The sequence below is a fragment of the Balaenoptera physalus genome (assembly GCF_965194825.1).
Source record: "Balaenoptera physalus genome assembly, chromosome: 3".
NCBI classification, from domain to species: domain Eukaryota; kingdom Metazoa; phylum Chordata; class Mammalia; order Artiodactyla; family Balaenopteridae; genus Balaenoptera; species Balaenoptera physalus.
Window position 1 is genome coordinate 159,218,743 of NC_138890.1, and position 23,223 is coordinate 159,241,965.

Below are 23,223 nucleotides of genomic sequence, written 5' to 3' on the forward strand. Positions count from 1 at the left end.
ACTTTATGGAAAAAAGAAACATAAATGTGTCTTCAGCATATAAAAAGATATTTAAGACCATTCCTTATAACATAGATGCAAATAAATACTGTAATGAGATACAGTTCTTTTAAAACCTAAATGATGGGCAAACACTGGAAAATTTGGTAACAGATAACAAAGTGTAACCCAACTTTAAATAGCAAACCTCAATTCAACCACTCTCTACATATTCGTTTAAAAAGATAAAGTTACTCCATAGCACTTGTCAACATCTAACAAATTATATATTTTATTTGTATTTGAAATAAACTGCCTACACCAAGACAACATAGGCTGCATATACACAGTTCTTCCAACACCTAGACTTAACCTCTGTCTTTATCATCCAACCTAGTCCCTGAAGCCAGCAGAGAGAGTGCTACTAGGCCATCCTTTCTTCTCCTCCTCCGTTTATCCTTATCCCCCTTCTTCTTCTACTTTGTCCTCCTGGTCATCTTCATCTTCAACTTCCTCTTCCTCTTCCTACTTTGTGCCTGGCACGAAACTTTCAGCTATGTTAGGGAAAAATTTTTTCAGTGCAAACAGTATCTGAGGATACCCAAAGCTCACTGATGTTGTAAAGAGTTAAATTCTAAAACTGTGTTGAGGTGGGACACAGATCTTTATTTACTGCTGTTGTTGTTTTATAGGATCAAATACTTTTATCAGGGGAGGAAGAAGGTAGATGGCTGTTGTAATTGAACTCTGTATAATCTCCACTACATTTCGATAACGATTAGTTTAGAAACAACATGCCAGCAATTCTCCTGTTACTAGGACTAGTGGTAACTTGAATCATTTCAATGATCATACAGCTGAGGTAGGAAACAAACATGACTGTTGTGTTTTTAAACCACGATCCTTCTGAACTGCTATTTTCCTTCTAAATGAAAGATAGTGTGAACTACAAATTAAAATCAAATGGCTTATAGTGAAGGCTTAGCCAGTTTATATAATAAATAGTATTTTCTTATCATTTTACATTAGTTTTCATTGATCTGTTAGGATATTTTAATTTTAGAAGAAATGACTGGAAATGTCAGAATAAGCGACACTTGGAAAAAAAGATCTGTCAACTAGTAAAGATAGACACCACAGTGGTCCTTTATATAAAATACTGAGAAGACCCACAACATTCTAAAAATTCAAAACTTTTTAATTTTATTACTATTTAAGGGATTATTTAATTGGAAAATCATTTAAGGGGTTTTTGAATTTGATATAATATGGATATTTACAAGTTCGAATGAAGCATTTTAAAATGACAGTATTTTACTTTTATTTATTTTAACTCTTTTGAAGTATTCTTTGAAGACAATAGAGCCATGGAAGAAATTGTGGGATAAGGAAATAAAGGAATAAAATAAACAACAATGGGATTCATGGGAAATATTTCATATGTAAATAGATAAATTTTCTGCTCAGATCAAACATTTTTTGTGTTCTTCCTCTCTCTCATCTCTTTCTAGATGCTATATCTATTCTGTTTTCAAAATCTCACCTCAAGTAGCCTCAAATATAAAATTTAATTTCAAAAGAGGGTGAACTTGTAAAAGAAGAATATACATGGCCTCCCTTTGGTGATAGCTTTCTGTCTATAAAGTGGGACATTTGAAAATAAAAAGAGGGGGACACCGGATCCCAGAGATCCTTCAGAGATCATCATTGTTCATCTTCTCAATTTATATACCATGACAGGGAGATCCAGAGACTCTATTTTTCTGTAGCACACTCAATGACTTAATTTTGCTAAAACTCACATTTTATCATGATCATTTTCCACTCTTAAATATTAACATTTTCTCTTTGGTAAGAGAATCATTATTATCATGTGTCCTTTTCATAAACATTTCCTTGTGTTAATAAAAGACTATTAATTTCAAAGATGAAAGCAATTCCATTAAAGTATGGAATACCATAAAAAGGGAGTGTTACCTTGTCAGTTTCAGCATTGTATATGCATTTCTAGGAGATTTAGAAATCTTTTCTGTTGCAGGTATGTTTTCTTTATTGCACTATTTTATACTAGAGCATATTGCAGGGTTAACAGTTTTTAAAAATGACTCATAATTTTGTGCACATCTCTGCCGTATTATTACAATCTGCATTCTGTTTAAGGTTTAATTTTAAAAATAATTCCCTCTTATTAAAACACCCCACATTACATTATTGCTGGTCATGCAGAAAATTACTTTGCTGCAGGAAACAAAGCCATCCAGTATAATCTTTTCTCCTTATAGCAGAGGAGATAATAGGATTAATCGCAAGTCAGTATCTTGGAAGTAGAATACTTTGCTGGCTAAACTGAGTCATGCCTGTCATTTAGAGATGATAGATAACTGAACTTATGTGATACTAGATAATCAAATGCATCCAGTCACCATAATAATGAATATTTTTAAAATCTTAAAATGTGTTAATTAGCCATTGACTATGAGGAGAAGCTGGATTAGCCCCATGGGGAACCAGGTGGCTTGTTGAGACATCATCATATAACCATGCCCACTTAGGCAACTTTCTCCTCAGCTTACCTGATACTATTTTGTACATGTAAAGACACTTGATAAAGTAGAAAAGGTCTCATACTGTGAATCTTTTAATGATTGTGTCTACTGCATGGCTTTGGGTATAACATTAGATCCTGATACTGCCCAGTGGCTTGATTCCTCAGTGGTTCTCTTCGTACTTAGTAGGGTTATTTTAAAATGTATTTTTTCAGAACAATGTCTATATTCATTTTTAGGAATGCAGTTCAAAAATGAAGATTTTTACAAGACATTTGAGAATCTTTAGGCAAGTGTTATTATCATGAAATTTTGGATATAAGAAGAACTTTATTTCATATTATAGATAAAAAAATGAGGTGCAGAGGGGCTATATTATTTACGGAGGAATATAGCATTGCTGAAAGTGTTAGAATGAGAATTCATGTCAACCACGCTCAGTAAAACACTCTGCACTACTTAAAGCTATCTAGGAGAATTGTGAAATGAATCACTTAGTGTATTTAGGAAATTATAAGAAGATTTTTTTTTAAATTTAACGCTACAATAAATTTTTTAAATGACATATCTAAAGTGTACCATAAATTGATCACACCCTGGTAACTACCACCTACATCAAGATACAGAACCGCACCAGCACTTCAAACCCTCTCATATTTCCTCCTGACCCCTAACCCCTCTCTTCCCCAAAGGAAATGACTGTCTTGACTTCCAAACCCATAAATTAATTATATATATATGACATATATATTATATATATGACTTGTATTCTTTATGCCTTACATAATTTATTCAAAATTATGTTTGTTGGATTCCTTGATGTTCAAATATATAGTTGTAGTTCATCCAGTTGCACAATTGTATAATAAATCATCATTTAAAGTTACCACAAAATATCCATTCTACTCGTGATAGATTTTTTTTTATTAATTTTTATTGGAGTATGGTTGCTTTACAATGTTGTGTTAGCCTCCACTGCACAACAAAATGAATCAGCTATACACATACAGATACCCCCTCTCTTTTGGACTTCCCTCCCATTAGATTATTTATATTAATTAGATATTATGGCTAATGTGTTTATAATCATGTTAATAAAACTTTGGTGCAATAGTCACACAGTTTGATTATATATCAAGGAGTGAAATTGTTGACTCAAAGGGAATGTTTATGCTCAAATTGTGTAGAAAAGGCCAAACTTTTTCCAATGTAGTTATACCAATTTGCAGTCTGATCACGAGTGTATGAAAATTGTCTTTCCTCTAAAACTTTGCTTAACACTGGTATGTTAGCCTTTTTAATTGTAACCATTCCAGTGGTGTGTAATTACTAAGTTTTTAACAATCTGATGAGCTCACATAGAAAATTTACTAAGATAAACTACATTCTGAGCCACAAAACATGCCTTAACAAATTTCAGTGAACAGAAATCATAAAATCTCTGTCTTTTAATTGGTGTATTTAGGCCATTCTCATTTAAAGTGATTATCAGTATAGTTGGGTTAATATCTACCATGTTTATAACTGTTTTCTATTCATTGCCCTTGTTCTTTATTTCTTGTTTGTCCCTCTTTTGCTGCCTCCTCTGGTTTTAATTGAAGTTCCATAATTCCATTTTATATGCTCAGTTAGCATATCAACTATACTTCTTTTGTAAAAGTTTTAATATTTGCCCTTGCTCCTACAACAAATATTGTAAACTAACTTTTTAACTGCTTTTTTAAAAGAATTTTTTAATAAATGTATTTATTTATTTTTGGCTGCGTTGGGTCTTTGTTGCTGCACATGGACTTTCTCTTGTCGCGGTGAGCTGAGGCTACTCTTTCTTGCAGTGCACGGGCTTCTCATTGCGGTGGCTTCGCTTGTTGTGGAGCACGGGGTCTAGGTGCATGGGCTTCAGTAGTTGTGGCACGGGGGGCTCAGTAGTTGTGGCTTGCAGGCTCTAGAGCGCAGGCTCAGTAGTTGTGGTGCACGGACTTAGTTGCTCTGCGGCATGTGGGGATCTTCCCCAACCAGGGCTTGAACTCGTGTCCCCAGCAATGGCAGGCAGATTCTTAACCACTGCACCACCAGGGAAGTCCCTTAACTGCTTTTAAAAATACCACTTCCCTTGCAGTACAGACATCATATAAGTATACTCAATTTCTCCCTCCTGCACCATGCGACATTACTGTAATCTACTATAATTACCTGATATATTGTTAATATTACTTTACTTAGATCAATTAAGAATAAAAATAAAATATTTTTATTTTAACTTCCTTCCTTCCTCTTTTTCTCTCTTTCTTTCTTTTTTTCTTTCTTTCTTTCTTGTTGAATTCTGCTTATTTATTTATGTAGAGCCAAGTAAGCAGATCTCAGGTACTATATTTCTCTGGATGAAACTATATCCAGATTTGAGGGTAGTTGGCATGCTCTGAAATTTTAGTTCTCTGGTGGATCAACAAATGTTGATGATTTTTAGTTTATTTATCTTTTTCTTATTGTTATGGGAGTGATGACCCCCAAATATTTTACATGCTGAAGCTCACCCCAGAAATTTCCCAAAATTCAGTTTATATATTGATTTGTTAGCTTGCAATTTACTATAGTCACTTTACAATACTAATAACTTAGATTATATTGGATTTTCTACACATGAAATCATTCATTTGTAAATAGTCACAGTTCTATTTTCCATTTTTTATATATCTTTTTTTTTTCTTTCCTTCCCTCTCCTTTCCCCCTCCCATGCTTTCATTGCTTTACTGGCTAAAACCTTCAGTCCAGTGTTTAAACTAATTAAAAGGAAAATTAGGAAATATTTGAACCAAATGAAATTTAAAACTTTGATATTTGTGGGGTGCAAGCAAAAGAGTGGTTCATAGAAAATTCACAACTGTAAATGCTAATAACAGACAAGAAGAAAAAGAATTGAAAATCAATCTTTACAGTGTCTACTATAAAAAAGCTAGGAAAAGAAGAGGTTACATACTAAGCAAAAGCATACTAAGGTTACATACTAAAACAAAAGATTAGAACAGGCATCCCTGAAAGAAAAAATAAACCAATAATAAGGAAATTGACAAATCTGAAAGCTGTTACTTTAAACAAATTATTAAATTTGATTTAAAAATAACTAGGTTGTAAGAAAGAGAGTAGACTCTACTATATATCTAACAAGTAGTGGATAGTAAAGGAATATTATTAAACAAACTTATTCTACCAAAACTAAAACACTAAGATGAAATTGGCAATATCTTGAAAGACATGAATGATCAAAACTGATTTAAAAAATACAAAACCTGAATCATCCTACTTCTAGCAAAGGGACACAATTTTTCATTGAAAACCTTCCTATAAAGAAAACTTCAAACCTCGGTGGATGCACTGGTAAATTCAATTACAAATATAAGGAATGAATAAGACAAGGAAATATAAGGAATCAACCATTCTTGCATGACTGAAATAAATCCCACTTGATCATGGTGTATGATCTTTTCAATGTGTTGTTGAATTCAGTTTGCTAATGTTTGTTAAAAATTTTTGCATCTATGTTCATCAGAGATATTCACCTGTAGTTTTCTTTTTTGTGTTTTGTCTTTGTCTGGCTTTGGTATCACGGTGATGTTGGCCTCATAAAATGAGTTAGCAAGTGTTCTCTTTTCTTCAGTGTTCTGCAACAGTTTGAGAATAATTGGTATTAAATCTTCTTTGAATATTTGGTGGAATTCATCTGTGAAACTGTCTAGCCCTGGACTTTTGTTTTTTGGAAGGTTTTTGATTACTGTTTCAATCTTTGTACTATTGATCACTCTATTCAGATATTCTATTTCTTCCTGATTCAGTCTTGGAAGGTTTGTATGATTCCAAGAATTTATTCATTTCTTCTAGCTTGTCTAATTTATTGGTGTATAGCTGTTCATACTATTCTTTTACAAATATTCGTATTTATTTCTTTTGTAATTATTTCTTGATTTTAATGATTATTCGGTGATACTTTGATGGGCAATGTTTCCCCCAAATCAAGTTGAAATCCATCAAGGAATTGCAGTTTTCTTTATGTCACTTTGGACATGAATATCTCAGGCCACGATAAAGGAATCGGTAATAATTCAGAATAGTTGACAAAATTATTTATAACAGTGATAAGTGGTGTGGGTATCTGAAAATGGATCTAAATCAGGTAAAGTTAATAGTTTTATTTCCAATTATGACAATCTTGACGACAAAAATATTTTATCAACCTTATGTCCTTTTTATAGCCTTGTGAGAAGTAGCAGCACACTGGCATTTCCAAGGATTCATTATTCATTGGCATAAATGTGCATAGTGAGAGTTTTTGCAGGTGGATATTTACTGCAAAATGTTTTAAAGAAAAATCTCTGCAGAGTCCCACTACCCCCACCTCCACTTATTTCCATTAATGACACTCTGTACCCAGTTTGTGGGCAATGCACCATTCACAAAGTCAGTTTCATGTTCATCAGTAGGTGAATACACATAGACTGATTTTCCTTCTACTTCAGTGCAAAATCAGAGGAGATGCATGTGAGATAAAACATTTGTCTGCTTAGCTAGAATAGCACGTTCATAATTGTATTTCCAAATACTGAGATAAGTAAATTGCAATTGGAATCTCATGGTTTATGCATCTTCTCGTCAACTAAATCCCTCAATTTACCTTTAAGATTTACATTGTTATGTGTAAAAAACATTTTTTTCAGTTCTAATGTTTATCAATTATCTTTAAACAGTGAGGGATAGTAACATAGAATGTCACAGTATCAACAAAGCATAAATCGATCTGTGTAACATAATGTGGAAGGGAGTACTATTTCAAAATCCACTTTGCAGAATTGAAATTAAACATCAATAGCTTGGAGACATTCCTGTCTTATTTTCTAAATTTAATTCATGTTGAACTTTTGTAGTTACTTTGTACAAAGAGTATAAATCTTAACAGTAGTTTTAGTGACTTGTTTAAAGTGAAGAAGCTTTTTATTTTCCCTAAGAGAACTTTCATGTAAATGTCAGGAGCTAAAATGCATAATTTTTTAATTGTTTGCTAAGATTTAATTAAATATATATTTTGCATTAACATACCGATAAGAAAAATCCATATGATTGAAAATAGCTAGGAACACAAATATTTTACATCTCAAAAAGGAATCACTTTTCCATTTACTAGCATTTAATACATTTTGTTATATGAATAAAGTCACATGTAGAAATTCATAGAAAAAAATAGAAAAAATGTGCTAAAATGTTAGTGATGACCACTTTTTAAGTAAATTTATCTTAAGAACTTAAGATAATATCTGTCAAAAAGTTGAATTTCATGTTTCATTTCAGTGTACTGCTTATTTATATCTTTTCTTGCTCTACAAATATATTTTAAGGTGCTTTCTATCACAACGTAACGTTAATAACAGTCAAATAACACAATAATAATGAATTCTTATTGAAAAGTATTAAAACTATATCTTCCGATAACACTTCATATGTATTTACTATTTCAGTCCCACAATAAACACATGATGTATTTAGTATAATTATTCATTGTCTCCCAAGGACCCATAGCTAGATAGTGGTGAACCGAGCATCAGGTAGCTGAACCTCAAAGCCTCACTTTAAATGGAATATCCACAACTTTGTCATCATGGAAGGCAGAAATGAGATGAGTACATATTAATGTCAACATCTAATACCTAGGTTAGACTCTTAAAAAAAGATTTGAGCAGCGGAATCTAAATCACCGCTTTAAAACTTTTTTAATAGCAGTTTACTCAGCTTTATACAATGTCATAAAATAATCCTCCTCACTTCCTTATTTCTATGAGTAGAAATTTCCTTAAACTCTCCTGGCTACTTACCTCACTCCATACTCCCATCCAAGAGTGTTGTGTCCTATAGACAGTAGGAAAGCTAATCCAATGACCTGAGTGTTGGGGAGTCAGTCTCCTCCTCCTTTCCTCTCCTCCCTTGTGGCAGTTGTAGTTTTCAACCTGGATAAATGAGTTTGCAGACACAGATGGACTCTTCCAGGTAAAGAAGAGTAACTGGTAAATGGAGAGATAAGGAGTTAGAAAGGCCAATTAGCTCACAGACGAAGTTATGTTTTCTGATATAGCATAGAGAAGAGCATTTTCACATAGAGATCTTGCAGACTTTAGGGGACAGAACGATTTTGCATATTTTACCCTCTTTCCCACTAGGTCTGCAGGAAACCGTTCTAGGCAGGCAGCATCTAGACTGCTTCAGAAGACTCTATTCCTCTTTTATGTTCTGAATTGCGTTCAAGAGTTTACTGTTCAAAGTTCTGTTGATCACTGTATTTTTTTTTCAACGTAAAGTGAGTTTTTTGTTTTACTTTGTTTTGTTTTGTTTTACTTCTCTTCCAGCACTTTTGAGTTACTTATCAGAGAATGGATTTTTTTTTTTCTTCTCTACATACTTGCTGCTTTAGGCTCTTGCTATAATTCTGTCCTGGTGGTGGTATGACCTTTTCTTTTGTTTTTAGGGCAAGCCACTTGGTATGATGAATAATTTATTCTGCTTGAATTTTTTCTTTTTTTTGGCCAGGAGAATCTTGAGAATTTTCCTTCCCAGTTTGAAAATGAACTTATACATAAACATACCCTGCATTATCTTTCCTGTGTAAAAATGTTAGTTACGCTTGGCTGCAACTGTTCAAGGACTTTCAACTTCAGATGATTTCCTCCCAGTACGTTATATCTATAATTCCCTTTCCAGACCTTGGCAGAAATTTACATTTTTTGATAAGCTAATATTGAGCATATTCAGAGCCTGTGTTTCCCAGCTTATTCCCTCTGTCTCTGGAATGAAGTGTTTTATCAAAGTACAATGTGCTCCAAAGAGGCCTTGCTTCAGAGCAGAAACAGTCTCAGGAGGAACAGGATATTTGACAAAATGAAACACACGTGCCATCAGGTATTATGTACGTTCTAGGAAGTTTCAGCTTATCCTAAGTGCTGTGCCCCACCTTAACTTTGCCACTTACCAAACAGAATGGCTGACTTTTATACAAGGATCCACATGTATTAATTCGGCTCCTCAAACTCATACGAAATGCATTCTGTTTAGATTGAAGGTTCTCCTTGCATCACCAGATAGTTCAGCTTTAACCCAAAGTATGCACTCACCTGCTCTTTTCTTCCGCCTGCCTCTTTGTCTATGGACTTCTGAGCTCTGGATATCTTGGCCTGTCCTCTAGCTTTTGCTCCACTGACAACATAGACACTGCTTTGATCTGTGCGGTCAATTCTAAGACCATATATATATATATACATATACACATATATATACATATGTATATCTATACTCTCAAGGAGTGAATAAGATCCACCAGAAAATTTCAATAAGTTGTCGTCTATGGTGATTATAATACTATCATAATTAGGTTACTTTATTTGGGGAATAAGAAATATCTTTGAAATGAGCTTTGTACTAGTTAGTTCTGTTCCAGTCTAATTCTATGGAGTTGTCAGATCTGGGACAAATGTAATTTACGGGCTGTTCTGTGCATTTTATACCAGCCGCTGGAGGTCATCCTCTAACCGTAATGTCAGTAGTTCTATGTTCTTTTCAAGAGGAAATCCAGAATTTGAGTCCCATTGCTGCAGAAACTGATTTGCAAAAGTATTCTGAGACTGTACAAAAAAAGACAAAAGCAATTCAAAATACAACTCCTACTCTGTGTTTCTATATTTCTTTTTTATTCCCCTCAGAATTGCATTTGAAGAATTTCCTGGCTGGATGCCAGTCCTATCCTAAGGCACTTTAAAGTGTTCTTGACAAGGCTGTTCATTCATTATATGAATACAAAAACAGTGAGCAAAAGAAGCCTGAAACTTAGCTCACCAGTAATTGCTTCTTTATTTTCCTGTTTCTTTATTTTCCTTTATTTTATATTTCTTTGCAAGCACAGCCAAATTTAACATCCTGGTTTCCCTTTGGCTGGTTAGAGACTAAACGTGTCCCCTGAACAGCATCTTTCTGTCTGGGCAGAGGAAATGTAGATTCTGCTACTTAAATCCTATCCTTTTCTCACCACCAGACATGGACATTTCAATCTTGATGTTTTTGTCGTGATGATTTTGACTGTCTGCTTATGAAATCAAATCTTTCCATCATTTTCCATAAAATGGATGAATCTTCATAGAAAATATTTTTCTGGGGCAGACTCTGTTATGCCAGTTTAATTCTTCTATCAATTTTTGTTGCACTGTGTTTAAAACATTTCTATTTACTTTTCCTGTTTAATTTATATTTTACATATAATTATTTTTATCAGGATATTGAAAAGTTTATAATTGTTATTTGATTCATCTGTTTTACTCCACATGAAATTTGACAATTATACATAAGTTATAGTGGGTTTGCTATTCTGATGTTATTTCTACTGTTGAACAATAATTAGTATTGAAGCTGCAAATATAATGAGCTTTATTTGGGGTCTTAGGAACTGCGATTCAGGAAACACAGATTCAGGTAAAACCTAGAGTATTCTAGGAAAGGGAAAGAGTCAGGAGCTTATAAAGGCAAAAGCCACAAGGTTGTTAAACTTTTCTTGCAAGAATTATGATTGGCTCTGATGCGAAAAGGAAATATTTGTCCTTAAGGGATAGGCTATAACCAGTTATTTAGGGTAAGGGTCCGATAAGTATCTTGAGTTTCTGGAATACTGTGTGGAATTTCTGAATGGCTGCATTAAGACTATAAGTGATCAAAAGTTTAGATTCTATCAGGCTGAGACCTACGTGAGTCCCACGTTCTCAGTGGATTCCCGGCTCCATTTAAAAGAGCTCTCTTAGCAATACCCACGTCATCTTGATTTTTCTTTCATGCTAGCAAAGCTGCAGGTAAAACCATTGGCAGATTTATATCTTGCCAAAGATATTTTATTCTATCATTAGTTTTGAATAATACGATTTTTTTCAAATGCAATTTAAAATGTTTAAATAATATTTGTTTTTATTCTTTTTGGTGTACCATGTATATTTTTCCAGATAACTGGCACCCCCCGCCCCAGTTTCATTACATTGCTGTATACCAGGTACAATCAGCTGAGTTTTTTAATAAGTATTATTTTTCTCTACTGCTCTGTAGCATTTATATAATTTATTTTTGATATTTTCAAGCTAAGTGGGCTTCCTCAATTAGTTTATTGTGGTGGTGGTTAGTAATTATTAATGTGTGTGTATTTTAGTAATTGATAATGTTGTTTGTGGTAATGTGGTCCAGAAGTAATTTTTGCTATAAAGTATATAAATGAAGCGAGTTAGTTATTATTTCTTAACTATTAACTAAGGAGTAGTTTAGCTTTTTCCCACGAGATAATCTATAATTGGTGTTTTCTATTTACTAATTTCAATGCCCATTTAAGTCTTCAGTATAATTGTGATTATTTGCATATTTTAGTTTAATGGTCCATATAATTAGCAGAAGAAAGATAAAGTTGTTAGGGTCAGACAACGATGCCTAAATGTCCTTTAGGTCAAAATAAAGAGGTTAAGATATTATTTGTAATCTAAAGTTATGAAAACCAGAGGACTTTTTTTAAACTAACAATGGAGGTTATTATTCGTTTTAGTAAGGATATTTAAAGCAAATGTATGTCTTCAAAAACATTTTATATATATTTTTCGAATTTGCTAGAGATGCTATCTTTAAGCCTCTTAAACCTACATGAAAAAACTACTCACTGATTTTTATTCAACATTTTTTCAAGACAACTATGAATTAACAGGGCCTAAACATTTTTAGGACATGCTTAGAAAATACTATTTTTTAAGCCAAGAAGCTCAGAGAATTGGCCATCTGATAATTTTCCCTTCTTCTAGGAAAAATGGCATGAAACTTGGCATCTTTCTTAACACAAGATACTGAAAAGATTTCTAGATATTTAAATCACGGAAATATTTTGTACACTTTTCAATAAAGTAAAATAAATAAAAATCTGTACTGCTTAGTAATGTTCTTTATCCTAATAAAAAATAATCATACTTGCTATTTTTTTAATTCCTTCTCCCCCCAGCTTTATTGACATATAATTGGTATATACATTACGTAAGTTTAAGGTGTACAACGTGTTGATTTGACACTCTTACATATGGCAAAATGATCACCATCATAATGTTAGCTAACACCTATATCAGGTCACATAATTACCATTTTTTTTGTATGTGTGGTGAGGACATTTAACATCTACTCTCTTAGCAATGCCAAGTATATAATACAGTACGATTAACTATAATCACCATGCTGTACTTTAGATCGCCAAAACTTATTAATCTTTTTGGCTATTTTCATATTTCTAGTTTTTTAATAGGAAAAAAACATTTCTCAGTGACTTGAACAAAGAAAATATCATGTTGCAATTATATACCATCACTGTGCATAATTTCTGCCTGAGTGGAAGTGGTTAAAAATAGAACACCTCTTTATTTTGAATCTGTCATCATTTTCAGTTTCCCTGGTTGCAGGGTATCTTTTACTTGGGTACCTTTATTCGGATCTAAAGGTATACAGTGTTCCTTGTATCTGCTACTCCTATATTTTTTACAGTTGTCTTCCTAACAGCTAATCCCTCATTACTCCAACCCCCTATTGTAGTTCAACGTTTTAATATAAAACTCCCCCTGTGCAAATCATCCTGTGGTTTTACTCTCCTGATTGGACCCTTATTGATAGAGTAGAATATTATGATTTATTAAAAGTGAGAACTAGAATTAGTGACAACACTGGCAGGTAGTATTTGATACTAAGTAGTCTCCAGCTATGGCTGCTAACGATTCCTCCCAATGTGTATGTGCATGCCAGTCTTCACATAAGAGGCGAGTCTATTCATATTCCCCTTGACTTTGGACCAGCCCGAGTGTCTTGCTTTGACAGATGAAATGGGGCAGAAGAGATATGCTGTTGTGGAATCCAGTAGCCGTACTGCACGGAAGCCAGGAGGGTACATTGAGAATGAAGTACCATATCTCAAACTATCTTTCAGCTGAACGCAGCCTTGTAAGAGACTCCAAGTGAGACCAGAAGAACTGCACAGCCGAGCAGGAGAAAACTCACAGAATCATGAGAAATAATGTTATTATCTTTTTTGGAAATAAAGTCATGTCATTGAAGACAAAATTAGTTAAATTAAGATGAGATTATACTACTGTAGGGTGGGCCCCTAGTCCTTTAAGACTGATGCCCTTATAATATGGCCATATGAAGACAGAAACACAGGAAGAATGTCATGTGAGGACTGTGGATTAGAGCGGTGGATCTACAAACCAGGTAACTCCAGGGGTTGCTGGCAAAGCACCATAAGCCAGGAAGGATTCCTTTATAGGTTTCAGAAGGAGCATGTCCCTGTAGACCCCATGATTTTGGACTTCTAATATCCAAAACTGTGAGACAACAAATTTTTGTTGTTTAAAGCCAGCGAGTTTGTGGTACTTGTTAAGGCAGCCCTAGGAAACTAATACAAAGGTCACTCCCTGCCTGTCAACAATGACAACAGCAACAGCAACAGCACACATACACAACCTACATAACAAGGACTGCAGCAACAACAAAAACAACAAACCTGGGCTTCCCTGGTGGCGCAGTGGTTGAGAATCTGCCTGCCAATGCAGGGGACACGGGTTCGAGCCCTGGTCTGGGAAGATCCCACATGCCGCGGAGCAGCTGGGCCCGTGAGCCACAACTACTGAGCCTGCGCGTCTGGAGCCTGTGCTCCGCAACAAGAGAGGCCGCGATAGTGAGAGGCCCGCGCACCGCGATGAAGAGTGGCCCCCGCTTGCCGCAACTAGAGAAAGCCCTCGCACAGAAACGAAGACCCAACGCAGCCAAAAATAAATAAATAAATAAATAAATTTTTAAAAAAAACAAAACTGGAATTGCCTCAAAGCTCCTCGTTGGATTTACCCCTATGTCTACTCTTTCAGATCAATGACATAAAATCTCTCAGTAGAGACCATAAATTCTTTGTTTCTGACAGACACTGGCATTCAAAAACTAGGGAGCTTTGGAAACAGAGATTATATTTATGGTTGGGGATACTGAAGAGAGAATTTTTGGTGGCAGAATTTTACTAAGTTTCTAAGTTGGGACATGGAGAACCAAGGTGAGTTTCTGTATAGGTTTTCCTCATTCTTCAAACTGATAGTAGGATTGGTTTATTGTGATTCTAGGGAAAAAATAAGTGTTCTCACTTGAAAGAATGAAGAAAAACAGTGCAGCAACCTTTTCATTGCAAGTGCAAAATGGCAGTCCCCAAAGACTTCCTGCCACAAGAAAGTGATAAATATGAAGTCGTGGTTGCCATATTTTTGAGGGGATAAGTAAAGTTTTAATTCTGATGTGGAAACCAGAAAAGTAGGTTATGCCCAAAGGCAACACTCTTCTAATTATGATCTCAATTTAGCTATACAGAAATCAGAAACATTTTGGTCATTATTTATAGAATATAATTGGAACTATATATAGATTAAAACAAGGTGGCCGCAGTTAGAACTGTGACTGACCATATTTTTACATTGAAAGATGATTCTTAATCACTCCTGATTCATATGCAGTCATTGATTTGGCTTATGTGATGTTAGGAGTCAGTTAGTTCTGGATAGCAAGAGTAATTTGCTTTTTTTCTTGCAGGGCCAGCAGTTTGATTTACTGTTTCTCCAGCCACCTGGGTATTTAAATTATCTGCCATGATATCATAATTCAGTAAGGTAGGCTTTAAACAAGTGGCCTAAATCTAATTCAAATGCTAAATTTACTCATTATACTGATGCCATTTTAGCTAAAAGTAATTGTGAAATAATTGTGTTTGAAGCTCTGTCTTTCTTCATTGATTTTATTGCAGAAAAGGATAGGATATTATGTAGAAAGTAAGTTAGAGGTCATTCCAGACAATATAGCTCCAGTAATATGGGGCAAACATGCTCAAGACCAAATAAGGACTTTTATTCTTTAGTCCCCTAAACATCAAAATAATAATTAGAAAGCAGTTTGCTTATTTTATTTCTGGAAATGGCATATCTCACATCTACTATGATTGTTCCCTTTCATCATATCATCATATTAATAAAATGTGTCAGAAGGAATATAAATCCTGAACAATGTGGTATCTTAAAGCCTAACCATGCCTCCCATCTTCTGGTCTCATTTACTCACTCATTCAACAAGTATAAAGCACTCACTATACCCCAAGCACTTTTCTAGAAACTAAGACCACAATTATGAACAATTAATATCCTCAAAGAGATTATATTCTAATTGAAGACAGACAACACATTTTTTAAAAGTATAAAAGCATCATATATCAGACCGTAATAAATACTACAGAGAAAAATTAAGCAGGGTAATGAATTAGAAAATAATAGGAAAGAGACTTTTTTTAATATGGGGTGATCAGGAATGACTACACTGACAAGATAATACTTCAGCAGAGGTATTGCAGTGGTCAGAGCGGTCAGATTGAAGAGCATGGGGTGACCAGAAAATGAGAACTCCAATGTTAATGGAGTTCAATGGTACAACACTGGCAGAAGTCTTAAGTTGCTGCCTCCTGATATTCTAAAATCTTTGTAGTCACTCCTTAAAAATATTCTCAAGCTTATGGACTGCTTTACTAGTATTGCTTCTCAGATCATGGGAGATAATGAATCAGCCTTGGTAGAATTAAAAATAGGTTTTATAACACGTATATACATTCCAAAGTGCTTCTTAATAATATTTATTGATACATATTTCTAGACTGTGGCAAATGAATTATCTAATTGTTCAGGCCAGTGGCCTTTCAATAATTGGAATGACAGACCCAAATCTCTGTGAACAGCCCCTTCCAGGCTCACATAGTTGAGATTATGACAAAGTTGAAATCTTTGGTTCTTCTGTAGATTCTCATGTAACTTCTGGTAAAACTTCATAATAAATCAATATTTGTTGATACTCTGACAAGGTTGAAAGCATTTTATGAGTAGCCGAAACCCCAGACATAGTCCAATGTGTGTATCAATGGATTGTGTTTGGAGGAAGAACTGTTGTCCAGTATCTTTAAAATTTAATTTAGAAATTTCTGCATTGAACAATAACTCTAGTCCTAAGGGACCATGGAAGATGGCAACAGAGCTGCAATTTTCTTGCTCTGGTCCATAGTTGGTTGAGTCACCTGGCACCCACACCTTCATAAGGGCCTACATTTTTAGGAAAATAATTAATATTACATAAATATTTGGAAGCATCAATTTGGTTTTTCTACTTCTGATTTACATCATGTGTTTCAAATAGGTTGATGTCATGTCTTAAGATTTATTTATTTTTTCAATTAATTTTCATGGAAGTATAGTTGATTTATAATTTTATGTTAGCTTCTCCTGTACAGCAAGTTGAATCAGTTATATATATACATATATCCACTCCTTTTTAGATTATTTTCCCATATAGGTCATTACAGAGTGTTGAGTAGAGTTCCCTGTGCTGTACAGTTGGTTCTTATTAGTTATCCATTTTGTATATCCCAATCTACCAATTTATCACTGCCCCCCTTTCCCCTTGGTACCCATAAGTTTGTTTTCTACACCTGTGACTATTTCTGTTTTGTAAATTGTTTCTTTTGTACCATTTTTTTTAGATTCCACATATAAGCAATATCATATGATATTTGTCTTTCTCTTTCTGACATATATACAATGGAATATTACTGAGCCATAAAAAAGAACAAAATAATGCCATTTCCAGTGACATGGATGGAACTAGAGATTGTCATACAGAGTGAAGTACATCTTAAGTTTTAAATCATAAGTTATGAATTTGCCTAACCCAAACAACCCTCACCACTAGCATGTTGGAGACAACCAGAAAAATATATTATTTTATGGGAAAATGGAAAAATTTACTGTTCACCTGGTAACACTGAACTCAACCATGTGTGATAGAGATTATATGCATATTGGTTCCTATAAAGGGATGGAATTTATGTAACGACAGCCATGGATGTGTTTTGCTACACTTTATCTTAATCTAGATCAAACTAAATCCTCACTGAAAATGTTCATCTGTAACTGGGTAATCATGAGCTCAGCAAAAACTCAATGGATCTCCCACTATTTCACTAAAAATAAGAAAAACAGTCTCAATTTTGGAGGATGATTGGAAATATCATCCACAGTTTTCAATGAAAACGTGTATAACAAAGAGGATATAGAGTTGAAATAAGCTCAGCATCCATCTCTTTCTAAAATACAGAAGTAACTGGGGGAGACAATGTTCTAGGAAACTTTGACACTCTCACTTTAGCTTGAGGAGATGTGAATTTTCAAATGTAAAATTCTTCCTTCTTCAATAAAGGTCAGGATTGATGTACTTTAACTTGTGATGGCATTTTGAGGCCCATTAGTTAAATGGGCATCTACATATTCTTTTCCATGTCCATTACTTAAGTTATTTAAGGTACAGTGAAAATATAACAAGATTATTCTGTTAAATAAAATGTTATACAACTATCTTTACATATATTGGATTAAGAAAAATTAAAATGGTGAGGATTTAGCTGACACCTGTGCCTTTTTTGCACACCAAGACAGGTGACTGGAAAAAAGGAAATTGTGAAGTTTCTTCTGTGGAAGGAACCCTTTGTAAAGCAGCTATCCCATATGAAAAGAAATATTTATCAGATAACCACATTTTAATATTAGCTTTGATGACTGCTAGCACAGTAATTTTAACAGTTTTGGGAGCAGTCATTTGGTTCCTGTGCAAAAGAAATTTGGATTCTGGTTTCACCACAGTTTTTTCAACTGCACCCCAATCACCTTATAATGATGACTGTGTTTTGGTAGTTGCAGAGGAAAATGCATATGGTGTTCAATGTGACTAAGATAATGGCAATCTCAGATTAAAACATAAATACCTTGACAGTGACTCCTATACAAGATTTCAATATAAAACCTAACAGTGAAAAAAATAAAACTTCTAAATTAATTTTAAAGAAATTTAAAAGAACACCTAGATCATCTGTCGACAGAGATGTATCATGTTACAAGCATAGGCTGGTTGTATAAGGTGATATAAGAAGGCAGCTTCAGTCATCTAAACTTCCTTAGTCCTGGCAGCCTCTGTTCCACTGATAAATAGATGTTATTAACAGAGATTCTGTGGCAATGTTAGGAAACTGAAAAATAATAATTTAGAAACTAATAATCAGATATTTAGAACTCGAATAGGAAGCATTACTTAATAGATATTATACTCATTTGGGTTTAATTTTTAGCTATTTTGTACGATAAATTTCATTTTAATCTGATCATGGTACCCTTGAATTTGCTTCTAGGTTATGGTTTTATTCCCTTTATAATATTCATGTATTAATCACATCAAATCACACCGAGGTATTTATTCCTCAGTTTTTACCAGATGGTGTATGTGTGTTTCGCACTCTAGAAATCTTGATTAAATACAGTTTAGAAGACATCTATTGGTGGCACCATTTATGATGTAGCTTTAAGCTACAAGAGGAAAAGATAGAGTGAGAAATAGGTACAAAGATCTGAACTTTTTATTGAGAAAATATTGCTAAGAAGAAAACAAACAAAGAAAAGAGGGATAAGATATTTCACATACCATTTCAATATTAGGAATAGAAGTTCAAAGAGAGAATAAATGAGATGTTGGAATTATACCCATTTTAGTAAACGTAGTGATCATAATACTCCAAAAAGCAAAACAAGTGCATGAGAATGCAGTGGACTTCCTGGTTGGAAGGCTGCGGGTAGTACTGGAATCAGCTTACCTTATAATAAGAGGGAGACTTTGATGGGAATCTGCTAGTGAAAAACATGTGATGACTAAACTGCTTACAAGTTAGAAGTAAACACTATTATTACAGTGGTTTTGTCTACGTATAATTGCATTTTTAGTAGTTAGAATAAGAGAAGAAACTTGAACAAACAATTTCTCTCCAGGTTCGATCTCTCACTCCCTTCATGACAGAAGAAATGAGATGGACTAGAACATTACAATTTTTTTCCAATTTCCAAACATAGTAACTCATTGGAAGCTATCAGGAGGATTATCATCTGACAAGGGACTTGAGTATTTTTGAGCTTGTGTGTGGGTGTGTGTGTGTGTGTGTGTGTGTGATCTTATATATGTGAGGACTATGGACAACATCAAATACAGACGTGGATCTCAAAGGGCTTGGCTGACATTTAGCGGTTATGCTCATCAGGGGAAAGTGGCTAAGAAGTATCCAAAGGGTTTATCCTTCAAACCTGGGGAAAAATGATTAATATACACCCAGTTCATTTATTGGGTATTGGAGAACTTGTCCTCTTTAACCAATTTTAAGGATGGGCAAGTAAAAAGCATTCAGTTCAAAAACACATCCCCAGTCAACTCTTTCTTTCTGCAGTGCATTGCTTTGTTTTATTTTCCCATGACTTCACTCTAATTTCAGGGAAACCTTAAACTTTCTCTCTAATCTGATCATTGTCCTAAAGTCCAATAATATCTTTCTAGTTGTTCATTCAAAAAGCAGGGCGAATTTTTCTGCCTTGAATCCTAATTCCATATATCTAAAAATGGCAAATTAAAATAAGTTTTCAAATTTACCTCGGAAAGTTTCACTGGATTCAATATTTGCATTCTCTTTGTGGAAAAAAAATCATTTTGTAGTAAATTGTTTTCTTTAGTGTTTAAGCCATATTTGTAAGGACTGTAATAACATTATAAAGCATTTAGCTTTCATTTATTGGGATAATTAACATGTCATAATAATTATTTTCAGATGCTGTTTGTAGGAAACATGCTTTCAGAGAACAGCCTTAAGTTCTCTTATTCTGATATTTTAATAAAGAAACGGATTTTTAAGTCACAGCTGCAATTTTCAACTTCAGTTCTGAAAAGTAGTTTTTGTAATATATTTTTCCAAGCTATATATCTGATACATAATCTCAATTTTAATTTTCATTTGGTCTATTTATTAAGTATAAAAAGATTGATTTTAATCATCTAAGAAATTCAAAGTAAATTAAATAGTATGAAATAAATGTTAAATAAAAAAGTTTAAATTTTCTTACATATTATAACATTAATACATTGCAGAATTAGGAAACCATAAAGTAGTATTTTGTAACATGCTAATATTAAATTGTGTTCTAAAATATCATATTTTATGTAAAACTGGTGACAGAATATTTTTAAAATTCCTAAGAAATTATATTAACATATAATCAAAAAATCATTGAATTTTGCTGTAAGTGAAACTATGATATTGGATGATTTTGAAATTTGCATATTAGAAAAAATGTCTCTATCCTAGTGCAAGCGTGAGTGAGTTTCTAGGAGGAGAGGAGAATATTATAATTTTTGAGTCTAGATACAATATAAGCCTGAATAAAGACACTGCAGCGACAGTGGATTTAGAATACAATGGCTTAGTATATAATACATTAAGATTGTAGGACCTTTAATATGACAGTGATGACTGGATATAAGTTTAGGGAGAAATTTTCTAGAATAACTCTCACTTTTTGGGTAAAACTGGACTTATTACATTGTCATTAGCCCAAATACCCTCAACTAGGAATGTTTAAAGAGAAACCAATATTACTGTAGCAGGGAGGAAGGGAGATAGAGAAATCATTATGACTTTGGCTTTGAACTTGTTGAATGAGAGATTCTATGTGATCAGGTTGTAGTTGACAAATGTGTATCAGAAATCAGGCCTGGAGATAGAGAGTTGGGAGTCATGGCAGTAATTACTGTTGTCTGAGTGCCCTGCTGTGGTAATAATTTTATTCACAGTATTTCTTTTAATCTTCCAAACACTCTCATATGTTGAATTCTAATATCCCATTTTAGGAATGAACTCTCAGAGGGACATGGGTTAAACACTGTTTCTCAAATTTTCCTCCAGAGTTACAAAGTGAAGTAGTAAATGTCAGAACTTCAACTCAAGTCCAGATCTGTCTTTTGCAAATCCCATGCTAGTGCCCTCTGAGATAGACAGTTCATATCCAGTATGTGGGAGAAATGGAGCGGCCAAAACAGAGCTCTAGGAAACATCCACATGAAAATTGCAGAAAAGAAAACCTGCAAAGAAAACAGAACTTTAAGAGGAAAATCAAGAACGAGAGGAGTCACGAGAGAAGAGTGGAGTGACAAATATGTACTATTTGTCAGTGAGATTGATTTTGAAGAAGAAGAAGAAAAAAGGAATGTACTGTGGAAGATGAAAACAATGACCAGCCATGGCATGTCACAAGTTTGCAAAGTAGAGTCGTCAAGTTATGTGGTAGGGAGAGACAGAAGATTGTCGAAAATGCTTTACTTTTTCAGGAAGTTTGCATGTGTCCTCCCGGGAAAGCTGGGTTTCATCCAAGTCAGAACAGCAAGCGCTCCGTGAGACTGCCTTCAAATTTAGGGACCTGATAAGTGAGCTTCCTAGTAGTGATGGACTTATATTTAATTAAAATGAATTAATTCTGATTTTTAATAAAGTAGGACAGTAATAAACATTAGTGAAAATAACTTTATTCTAAATGTGCCAATGTTTATTCAGAAGGTTATAACTATGATGGTCAAAAGGCTTAGGAATATAATTATGTCTGTGATGAGCACCATATTAGAGATTGATTAAAGATAAATCTAAGGTAAATGGAATAATATTTACCGTTATTGGAGAGAACCTATTATTTATAATGGTGACTTTATGATATCTAATTTGAACAACTGCACAAGTTGATAACATTTTTCCCATTTTAACATTAGCAAATAATCTCATAGATGCTAAATAACTTGATGTACAGATTCATTCAGCTAGGAAATTGTAGAATTTTCCAATTCTATAATTGCAATTCCCAATTCTGGAGTTCAAATATGGTTCTCCTTGGCTTGAAAGCCCATTTTTTCTAATATAACACAGGAAAAAATATCCTGATTCCTACGGAAATTTTAATTCTTTTTCACAAGTGCAACTCAGGTGTAACATAAAAGAAACTTATCTTCTGATTAAAATAGTTCAGTATTACTTTCATAAAAAGTTTTTAATGGAGAATGATACAGAACGTTCAACAAATTGAAATTTTAGAAATATACTGTTATAAGCCAGTGAGTCTTTGATGCATTAAGAACTCAGAGAACAATGTTATATTTCTATTTTTACTATATATCTTTATTTTACCTCTTATTCTGTAAGGGCAAATATCAAGCTTTTTCTAATAACTCCTACTATAATATTTATTTATATTATAAATATAAATATTATATTATATTTATTTTTCTAATAATTCCTACTATACTATTTAATTTTCCTATATGTTTAATTATATTTATAATTTCTTTTACTATTCAACTGTTTGTCATTAACTATGAATTCCACAAGTCCCTGTAACTCGGAATAATAAAGTAATATTCAAAGTTTTCTCAGTTTATATAATCATTTGGATATATGATTCTTGTAATCAATTTAAAAGTTCAGATCAATAAATCTGGATCTTTATTTTTCAACCCATAATGTGAACTCTCTCATCCAAAACTCCACCTTCTATATCACTGTGGTAGGTAGAATAATGTTCCCTGAAAAATGTCCATGTCCTAATGTCTTGAACCTGTGACTTCAAATTTGCTTGACAAAAAGGGCTTTGCAGATGTGATTAAGGTTATGAACTTTGAGATGGGAGATTATTCTGGATTATTTAAG

General features: G+C 33.6%; 1 long non-coding RNA gene across 5 annotated transcripts in view; it reads right to left on the reverse strand.

Annotated features, from left to right (window-relative positions):
• The window catches only part of LOC309656873, a 1,296,162-nt gene that overhangs the window by 719,911 nt on the left and 553,028 nt on the right, over positions 1-23,223 (reverse strand). The window contains exons 14-16 of one of the 5 annotated variants that reach the window (XR_014261536.1): positions 8,381-8,566; positions 6,080-6,181; positions 245-5,554 (exon numbers count right to left, since the gene is read on the reverse strand). The exons of 1 other annotated variant lie outside the window; for it this stretch is intronic. This is a non-coding gene — a long non-coding RNA (uncharacterized lncRNA). Of the gene's footprint in view, positions 1-244; positions 6,182-8,380; positions 8,567-23,223 lie in introns of those variants that run through there. 3 more of the 5 variants (XR_014261525.1, XR_014261537.1, XR_014261535.1) reach the window with 3 other exon arrangements.